Here is an 11186-nt window from a genome sequence, read left to right on the forward strand (position 1 = left end):
GTCAGCGGAGTGGCCCCCTGCTGGGTTCCGATCAGCGTCAGCGGTGAATCGAGTCGCTCACGCAGCAGTAACACACTCCACTGACCCTGTGCGGACAATACACTGCATCTGATTACTGGCGCATGCACTCGCCGCTCCGCCGGCGCCGCGGCCTGGCACTGACCACGCAGATCCACACGGAGCCGAGCGGCGTGCGGGCCAAACTCCTCTTAGAGATATAATGTTTTTTGACAGCTTGAGCCTTTTCGGGCGAAGCGCAGCGGGAAGCTCGGAGCGCCACGAGTCGGGCGGCGCCGAGGAAAACTAATTTCTGTCTGTGTGGCGTGGAGCCTCGGCCAAGTGCAACATGTTGGCTGGTCGCAGCGTCCAGGGGGCGGGACAAGTCTTTGTTGTGGTCGAACACGCGGCTGCTCGCTGGGGAAGCTCCGATGTATTTTAATTTAGACGCACAGACGTCGTAATCAATGTGTACGCTTCTGTTTCCTGTTTCCTGTCTGAACTGTACTGTACTTACTGTAAATCATCAGGAACATTTAGCTGCTTTCAGCCGGAAGTAACTCAAGAACGATGAAGTAACTCAAGAACGATGAATTAACTCAAGAACGATGAAGTAACTCAAGAACGATGAATTAACTCAAGAACGATGAAGTAACTCAAGAACGATGAATTAACTCAAGATCGATGAAGTAACTCAAGAACGATGAATTAACTCAAGATCGATGAATTAACTCAAGAACAATGAATCGATTCAAAAAGATGAATTAACTCAAGAACGATGAATTAACTCAAGAACGATGAATCGATTCAAAAAGATGAATTAGCTCAAGAACGATGAATTAACTCAAGAACGATGAATTAACTCAAGAACGATGAATCGATTCAAAAAGATGAATTAACTCAAGAACGATGAATTAACTCAAGAACGATGAATCGATTCAAAAAGATGAATTAGCTCAAGAACGATGAATTAACTCAAGAACGATGAATTAACTCAAGAACAGTGATTTAACTCAAGATCGATGAATTCACTCAAGAACGATGAATTAACTCAAGAACGATGAATTAACTCAAGAACGATGAATTAACTCAAGAACGATGAATTGACTCAAGATCGATGAATTAACTCAAGAACTATGAGTTAACTTAAGAACGATGAAAGATGAATTAACTCAAGAACGATGAATTAACTCAAGAACTATGAGTTAACTTAAGAACGATGAAAGATGAATTAACTCAAGAACGATGAATTAACTCAAGAACGATGAATCGATTCAAAAAGATGAATTAACTCAAGAACGATGAATTAACTCAAGAACGATGAATTAACTCAAGAACGATGAATCGATTCAAAAAGATGAATTAGCTCAAGAACGATGAATTAACTCAAGAACGATGAATTAACTCAAGAACGGTGATTTAACTCAAGATCGATGAATTCACTCAAGAACGATGAATTAACTCAAGAACGATGAATTGACTCAAGAACGATGAATTAACTCAAGAACGATGAATTAACTCAAGAACGATGAATTGACTCAAGATCGATGAATTAACTCAAGAACGATGAATTAACTCAAGAACGATGAATTGACTCAAGATCGATGAATTAACTCAAGATCGATGAATTAACTCAAGAACGATGAATTAACTCAAGAACGATGAATTAACTCAAGAGCGATGATTTAACTCAAGAACAATGAATTAACTCAAGAACAAAGAATTGACTCAAGAACGATGAATTACGACTCTTCTGTAAAACGATAGCTGATGTTTTCTTCTCCTCCGTCTCCGTCTGTTTTCGCTTCAGTAAACAAATTATTCTCTATTTGTTCCACTTTAAACAAGACGTTTCCGTCTCTTTGTGTAAATTTGACGCCATCAAAGGAAACATTTTAATTAGTGTCCATCGCTGCAGCTCCTCTTTTCAGCCTCTGTCTCAAACACTTGGTTTTAGCTCCTCCCCTGACAACGCCAATATCTTCTAGGAAATGTCGACCTCAGCTTTTGACTTGAAGACTCATTCCCGACCTTCTGTCGATCGTGATTTGAACAAAACAACCGGACGAGGAGTTTCGGTTGTTTAACTTTTCCGATCTAAACCGATATCAGAAGGAAGCAGCCGTTAGCTCTCCAATTGGTGGCTCCTCCCCCTCACCAGGTCGTAAGGTCGCAGGTTGAATCCTCTACAGGCCGTGACAGGCAGGTTGTATTAATGGCAGCTCCCCCCCCCGCACCTGCTTTGAATAGGTGGGCCGCGCTGAACAATAGCTGCTGTCGGGACCTGGCCGCCCCCCCCCCCGGCAGGTGTGGAGGCGTCAGGGATGAGGGAACACCTGCCACGGCTCTCCCTTCACGCCGATGCTTCTGCTGTATCGCTTTTCATACGCCGCCGTGATAAAAGATCCCGGCGGCCGCGGCTGTGACCGCGCGGCGCCACGCTCCACCCGTCCGACTCACAACAGGACGAGCAGGAGGCGTGTCTTCTTCTGCCTGAAGGGAACCTCTGAGATACTGAACCTGAGAGCAGCGCCGGTCACATGACGGAGCCGATCAGCTGCAGAGCTTCTGATGCTGTGAGGGATCATGACTCAGCTGTTTCTGTTCAAATATCCAGAAAAATCACCAGATCCAGAAAATACTCAAATCTTTATAATGTTATGATTCTGCAGCTTTGTTATGACTCGTCCTGAATGTTCACACGTCTGCATGTTAAGACTTTTAAACTCCTCTGAACTGCAATAACTCCACCAAACCAGCACCCTGGAATATCTGCATATTTGCACCAGCACCTTAATAAGCATATTTGAATATTTGCACTACTGCACAAATTGAACATTCATCTGTAAAGATATATATTTAGATGTATACATTTTATTTTCTATTTTAATTTTCATTGTTATTCTATTTTATACTATTTCTATTTTTATTAAATTTTTTTGGGTTGAAATTACTGAGCATTGTGTGACCCAAGCATTTCATTGACAGTGACTTCATGTTATCTCTGTTCATTTGACAATAAAAAATCTTGAATCTAAAATCTTGTTCCTGCCGTCACATCCTCCACGACACGATTCTCTCTCTTCAGCATCATGAAGACAAACCTCTTCCTCCTCCTCTTCCTCCTTCTCCTCTTCCTCGGTTCAGATCCTCAGAGACTCACGTAAATCCTGAGCTTCACTTTTCACCCACAGACGATTCACTGACGTCAACGATCTCAAATGTAATGAACAGATGAGAACATGAAGATTTACAGTTTCCTGGAGCTGACGTGGAAACTCCAGGTCGAGACGATTAGGATCAAAACAAAACTTGTTGTGCGTTATTGTGAAATCACACTAATGAGTTTGTGTTGCTCTGAGTCAACGTGAATCTGAATCTGTCTGATTTACATTCTGCATTTCGGTCTTTTCTTGGCTCAGGAAAACGTTCCACATGTTGTGTGTTTTCCTGGAGGTTGATGCTCTTTTTGTGTAGCTGGAAAACTGAAGCACGTCGGCAGCGTTCCAAGCGGCAGCGGCGTGGGTGGCGTTCCCCCGGCGCTGATAATGAAATAATTGGCCGCAGGAGGTGGGAGGGCTGTGGGGGGGGAAGGGGGAGGGGCTTACCACCACACAGCCAACACCCGAGCACAATTAGTTGACGAGCAGATAATCAGGAGCTTTTGTTTCTCGAAGCCTCTTCAGGAAAATATGTGTGAAGTGACCTGGAAAACACACAAAACGCACAATGCAACTTTTGCCTCTTAAGTCGTCAGCGGGAACAAAGGAAGGATTCATCATCCGGTTATCATCAACAACCTGTTTGTCCCTGATCACTGCTCATTAGGCACATACGTGTACACACACACACACACACAGACACACACACACACACACACACACACACAGACACACACACGCCACTCACATGGTTCCCAGGCGCATGGAGCGTGATGAGGAGAATCAGAATGTTAAAAATAAACTGCTGTCGTGACAGATTCAGTTTCTGGAGAAATGAGTTTTCACAACACTTTATAATTAAATGGAAGAGAAGTGGACCACCCCCCCCCACTGCAGTGTAGGTCAGCCTGCCTCCTCCTCCATGTTAGCAGATGGGACACAGACCAGAGATTTGTGTATTTGTATATTTTGTGTTCACGTTGTGTTCAGTCTCTGACCTGAACACACAACTCATCAGATGTTTCTCTGTGTTTTATCAGAAGCTGTTTCCTCAGACGTGTCGGTTTCTGTTGTGTAGCAAACTGCTGCCAAACGTCCATTAGCAGAGAGAATACACAACACGCACTCAAACACGCAGCTTGTGTTACTGAATAAAAGCAACAAACAGGACGCACAATGCGTTGCGTGTCGGCCTGGGAGCAGAGGTGAATTGTGGGAAACTGGGCAGACAGAGTCAAATTCCAGCGAGCCGGGAGTTTGAATTATCATAATTGGAGGCCGCGGCGGTTTAGGGAGGGGGGGGGGGGCGGTGTGTGTGTGTGTGTGCGTGTGTGTGTGGGGGGGGGGGGGGTGAATCTGGCAGGCAGTTCAAAATGTGATATCATGAGCCGCCGCGAGATGCAGGATCCTCCCGCCAGGAGCCGGAGAGGAGTCGGATCTGGCTTCGCTTTCTTTCTTCTTTGTGGTCAGTTCGCTGTTTGAAGAGAAGAGTGAAGACAGCCCCCCCACTCCCCTCCATCCCCCCCCACACCCCCCCCACTCCTAACGATCGGCGCTCTCTCCAAGTCACTAACCACGGAACCACAGCGTTTGATCGGAGGAAACTGAAGAGTGACGGCAAATTTGTCATCAGATGCTTCTTTGAAAAAGTCCATCGCTTAGCGTCTGAATGTGATCGCAGTGAACTGCAGACCCGGCGTGAAGGTCGTGGTGTCGTGGCGAGGAGAGAAGAGGAGGAGGAGACAGAAGGAGCGAGGACGCAGCGAGCGCCACCCGGACCCGTTCTGATGGTTTCGGGCCGATCACACAAACACATGTTCAGGCCGAGAGGAGGAAACCGGGGATTTGAGGAACCATCTGTTAACCAAAGCCTTTAGGAAGAACACTGAGATGATCCTGGGATGTTGTTCTCCACAGGTGGGAGCGACAGGGGCTCCGTGGGGCCCCCCGGCCCCCCCGGCCCCCCCCCGGGCCACCCGGGCCCCGGCAGAGCAGGAGGGCTTAACAAGGCCCGGCTCACTGAGGCCATCATCTCATCTGCATTCATAACACCCGGGCATCTCAGGTTAGAGGAGGAGAGAGGAGGAGAGAGGAGAGAGGAGGAGGAGAGAGGAGGAGAGAGGAGGAGGAGAGAGGAGGAGGAGGAGAGAGGAGAGAGGAGAGAGGAGAGAGGAGAGAGGAGAGAGGAGAGAGGAGGAGAGAGGAGAGAGGAGAGAGGAGGAGGAGGAGAGGAGGAGGAGAGAGGAGAGAGGAGGAGAGAGGAGAGAGGAGAGAGGAGAGAGGAGGAGAGAGGAGAGAGGAGAGAGGAGGAGGAGAGAGCAGAGAGGAGGAGAGAGGAGGAGAGAGGAGAGAGGAGAGAGGAGAGAGGAGAGAGGAGAGAGGAGGAGAGAGGAGAGAGGAGAGAGGAGGAGGAGAGAGCAGAGAGGAGGAGAGAGGAGGAGGAGAGAGGAGGAGGAGAGAGGAGGAGGAGGAGAGAGGAGGAGGAGGAGGAGGAGGAGGAGGAGGAGGAGAGGAGAGGAGAGAGGAGAGGAGAGAGGAGGAAGAGAGAGGAGAGAGGAGTGACAGAGGAGAGAGAAGGAGTGACAGAGGAGGAGGAGGAGAAGAGAGGAGGAGGAGGAGAGAAACGCCACTCACCCGTTAAAAGCATCATCTTCATCATCTTCATCAGGAAACCTTCCTTCCTGCTCCGCGGTGGATCCTGATCACATGATGAGCGGCCATGTTTCCGACGCCTCAGTGACTCAGGTTGAATCCTCCTCACTTCCTGTTACACATCACTTAGCATCACGTAGCATCCTGTGCTAATCCCAGGGAACAGGTCTGAGAACCTGTGAAGATCCACAGCTCAGATCCTCTGAATCCAGCTCCAACACATCTGGACACATCCTGGTCCCACCAGAGCTCTGACTCTGATTCTGTATCTGAAGCTCAATCATGAACATCTGAACATTAAACTCACTTCTTATGATTTTAATCTGAAACTCTTACTTCAAGTTGATTTAAATTCATAATGGCTCATTAAATCAAATCTCACTGGATGATATTATTGATTGAAGAACTTCTCACAGGTTGTCATGTGAACTCTGTGTTCTCACTGGGACTCGAACCAGCAACCTGCAGATCTCCAGAAGCTGCTGGTGACCAGTGAGGAGCATGAAGGATTAGTGACAGGCTGCAGGCTGCAGTGATTACCACAGCTCCTCCTCCTCCTCCTTCTCCTGCTCTTCCTCCTCCTCCCTCCTTCATTCTCCTCCTCCTCCTCCTCCCTGCTTCACCCCTCTCCTCCCTCTTTCTCCTCAGTATCACCTGGAGTCTGTCCTCCTTCTCCTCCTCTGCTCTCCATCTTCTCATCCTTTGCTTCAGACTCGTCTCCCTCCTCCTCCTCCTATATTCTCCTCCTCCTCCTCCCTCCTTTATTCTCCTCTTCCCTGCTTCACCCCTCTCCTCCCTCTTTCTCCTCAGTATCACCTAAAGTCTCTCCTCCTCCTCTCCTTCCATCTTCTCATCCTTTCCTTCAGCCTTGTCTCCATCCTCCTCCTCCTCCCTCCCTCTCCTCCTCCTCCCTCCCTCTCCTCCCTCCTCCTCCTCCCTCCCTCCCTCCCTCCCTCTCCTCCTCCTTCTCCCTCTCCTCCTCCCTCCCTCCTCCTCCTCCTCTCTCCTTCACTTCTCTCCTCCTCTGCTCTCAATCTTCTCATCCTTTCCTTCAGCCTCGTCTCCCTCCTCCTCCTCCTCCTCCTCCCTCTCCTCCTCCACTCCCTCCTCCTCCTCCTCCTCTTCCTCCTCCTCCTCCCTCCTCCTCCTCCCTCCTCCTCCTCCTCCCTCTCTTCCTCCTCCTCCCTCTCCTCTCCTCTCCCTCCTCCTCCTCCCTCCTCCCTCCCTCTCCTCCTCCTCCCTCCCTCCTCCCTCCTCCTCCTCCTCCTCCCTCCTTCCTCCTCCTCCCTCTCCTCCTCCTCCCTCCTCCTCCTCCCCCTCCTCCTCCTCCTCCTCCTCCTCCTCCTGGTTTAAAGGAGGAACAGATTGCTGGATGCTTGTTGACCTGTCAACACAAACTGAATTGTGGAGCAGGATTGAAAATCTAAATCGGCATTAGAGGCTTTTGTCGGCCTGAGGCGAGTCGCTCGGCACGAAGGGGTCTTTATCTCACCGGGGACACACACACACACACAGACACACACACACACACACACACACACAGACACACACACACACACACACACACACACACACACACACACACTTAAAGCCGACACAGAGTCAACACAATGTCTGCTTCTGTTTTCAAGTTGCACTTTCCCGTGGGTTCAGCTTCAGACTCAGAACTTAAACCTCAACATTTCAACGAAGCCACAACTTAAATAAATTTAAAAACGAAAGATTGCTCTGAGGCATGTTTGACCGGAGAGAAAACCTCAGACTTGTTTTTCTAAAATATTCTGGCTTTAATCAGTTTTAGCTGAAAATTGTGACTGAATTCTGACCTCAGGTTTATGTCTTTAACTCACAATCACAAATTTAATCCAACGTTGTGTCTTGAATCTTTTGATTTGAACCCAACGAGTGAATTTAGATGATTCCTGTGATTTTAGGATATAAACCTGAACAGGATCCATCTTGGGCCGTGGTGTGTTTTGGTTTCATTTTCAGATAAATCCCCCGGAGCTCAGCCGCAGACGCTCGGACATAAGACGCTGAACTGAACGTTAAACACAGACGAGGATTTAATCTGGTCTGCAGGCGTTGTTTGTTTGTTTGTTTGTTTGTTTGCTGCGGCCGGTTGTTGACATCATGTGTGAAACATCGGAGCTGGATGCAGATAATCCTCACTGGTTTAATGCCGTGGCCCAGATTCACATCAGGTTCCTAAACGCTGGTTCCAGACCAGTCACAACCTCACGTGGACCAGTTATGGTTCACTTAAATAATATTTAATTAATTAAATATTTAATTAATTATTTATTTCTCTCTTTCTTCCTACTTTTTATTTATTCATTTACTTATTTTTTTTTTAATTTAATTTAATTTTTTTTTCTTTTAATTTATCTATACTGTGCAGCTTTAATACTTAATTATTACTCAATAGAATTTTCAGTTATCTATCTATCATTATTATTATTATTTTCATGGAGTTGTGTAATGTATTGTTCGCATGTCCACGTTCATGTGGTCCATAAAATAAGAAAAACATCCAATGAGGAAGACTGTATATCTTAATCTTCATCCATCGTGATGCAAAGTGTTTTTATGGTGTCAATGTCTCTATATATTGTTAATTGTCGTGCTGAGATTTTGTGATACCCAATGTAAATTTGACATTGATTCCTGTTCTACTGTGCCATATCTCCTAATAAAAATATTTTTAAAAAAAAGTCCCTTTTAGAAAAACTAAATAAAGGTAATTTCACTTCTAATACTACAGGAGATTCTGCTGTAAGGAGCTGAGCCTCCTCCATGTCCCAGCCGAGGACACGGAGGAGGTTTGAGATGTGTCCGTGTCGGGGGGGCAGCGGTCATACCCCCGGGGTGATTAATTAAAGTGATGCGTCGGTCCTGCTGATCAAATCAGTACAAAGACGCTTCTTAGCAGATTAATAGGAACAACATTAAGCCATTAAAATCTTATCACAGATTAATCATCTATCAAGGAATTCATCCTCCAGCCGTCGGGAGCTAAGTCCTGATTAGCTTCAGTCTGTCCAGACGCTCATCCTCCTCTTCCTCACTCACACACTGGGATACATCTTCAGATCTTCTGTTTAATACACGACTTGTATTAATGTGTTGAATCTCAGCTTCAGATCAGTTTTCATATCTCAGGTGGAATCGCTTCAGGAACTGATTCTCTGAACTAAACGTTCGATTATTAAACTCGATGTTTTGAAGCTTTAAACTTTTCAAATTCTGCAGAAACTGAGAAACTGTTTCAGGGTTTGAGACGAAGACGTTTGCATCAGTTCTCTCTTTGCCCGGAAAAATGTAGAAATAAACCATTTTCTCCTTTTCAGGTTTAATGTTTGACTGTTGAAGGAAACAAATCAAACTTTCTGAATTTAAATGTTTCCTTTCAAATGAAATGAACAGGAAGTCGATGCAGCTTATTTACTTTCTGACTCTTGAACTGTAAGTGACAGAGTTTGAAACTTATATGGATGTTTTTGGGACCAGAGGACTCAAGGACCAGGGGACCAGAGGACCAGAGGACTCAAGGACAAGAGGACTGTGGACTCGAGGACCAGAGGACTCAAGGACAAGAGGACTGTGGACTCGAGGACCAGAGGACCGTGGACCAGGGGACAGGAGGACCAGGGGACAGGAGGACCGTGGACTCGAGGACCGGGGGACAGGAGGACAAGAGGACAGGAGGCCCCGAGGACCAGGGGACCGTGGACTCGAGGACCAGAGGACCGTGGGCCAGGAGGACCAGGGGACAGGAGGACAAGAGGATAGGAGGACCAGGGGACCAGAGGACAGGAGGACCAGAGGACTGGAGGACCGTGGACTCGAGGACCAGAGGACCGTGGACTCGAGTACCAGAGGACCGTGGACCAGGGGACAGGAGGACCGTGGACTCGAGGACCGGGGGACAGGAGGACAAGAGGATAGGAGGACCAGGGGACCAGAGGACAGGAGGACCAGAGGACTGGAGGACCGTGGACTCGAGGACCAGAGGACCGTGGACTCGAGTACCAGGGGACAGGAGGACCGTGGACTCGAGGACCGGGGGACAGGAGGACAAGAGGATAGGAGGACCGGGGGACCAGAGGACAGGAGGACCAGAGGACCAGAAGACTGGAGGACCAGGGGACCAGGGGACCAGAGGAGCTGAGGACAAGAGGACAGGAGGACCAGGGAACCAGAGGACTGGAGGACCAGAGGACCAGGGGACAGGAGGACCAGGGGGCCAGAGGACAGGAGGCCCAGAGGACCAGGGGATCGGGGGACAAGAGGACTCAAGGACCAGAGGACTCGAGGACCACAGGACCAGAGGAACAGAAGACTCGAGGACCAGGGTACCAGAGGACCAGGGGACCAGGGAACAAGAGGACAGGAGGACCAGAGGACCAGGGGATAAGAAGACCAGGGGACAAGAGGACTAGGGGACAGGAGGACCAGGGGACAGGAGCCGGAGGACCGTGGACTCGAGGATTGAGATCTGTTCCACGTCAGCAGTCATCGAGGGAAGTGGGCGGAGCCAGCGAGCACACCTCCCAGTACCTTTGTGTGTGTGTGATCACAGATTACTTTCATGGAGGTGCAGGATGCAGCAGAACTATCAGCGTGTTCATCTCTTCCCTTCCGCTCTCTTCTTCACCCGCAGTTCAACTGGAGCCGGCTTTGTTCCTCCTGAAAACACACGGAACACAATTGAAAACTTGGCAGCGGCGGCGGCAGATCCACGGAAACCAGATCCGCTCCGAGCTGCTCGACACTCTGTCTTAGGAAGGTGGCTTTTGTAGAGCGTCGGACAATGAGGAGCTCTGTGGAAGCCCAGAGGTGGTGTTTCACCTTTTAAGTGAGGACACCAGATACCGGCCCTTTCACCGCCCGGAGTCTGAGGACAAACTTTCTCTCTCCAGCTCTTTCTGAACGGGAGCGGCGGCGGGTGAAGCCAGCGCCGGGTCACCGGGCGCCGCTCTACGAGACACTCGGGTCCTGGAAGAATCTCCGAGGCCGTTTCCCTGTGAGTCTCTCAGAGCAGACCAGGACTCTGTGTGTGTCGGGCCCACAGATCCCTGCAGTAACTTGATCGGTGTAAAAACATCCCGAGCTGCTTCATGTGGTCGAGAAGCAACCGCTGCGACCGCGAGGCCGCGAACGCCAAACGCCACTTGAGAGCGTTCGAGCTCTTCAGAGACAAAAGAGAAACATCTGTCACCCTTTGTTTCATCTTCTTCTTCCTCTCAGATGAAATGACTTCTCTTGACTCGTGTCTTCTTTGTTCTCTGGAGGACGAGAAGAGGAACTGAACGTTTCACGCTCGACTCAAACAACACCATGAAGTTTAGAAATGAACTTCTTCTCGGGAACGTA

This window comes from Limanda limanda, chromosome 23, assembly GCF_963576545.1.
Source record: "Limanda limanda chromosome 23, fLimLim1.1, whole genome shotgun sequence".
Taxonomy (NCBI): domain Eukaryota; kingdom Metazoa; phylum Chordata; class Actinopteri; order Pleuronectiformes; family Pleuronectidae; genus Limanda; species Limanda limanda.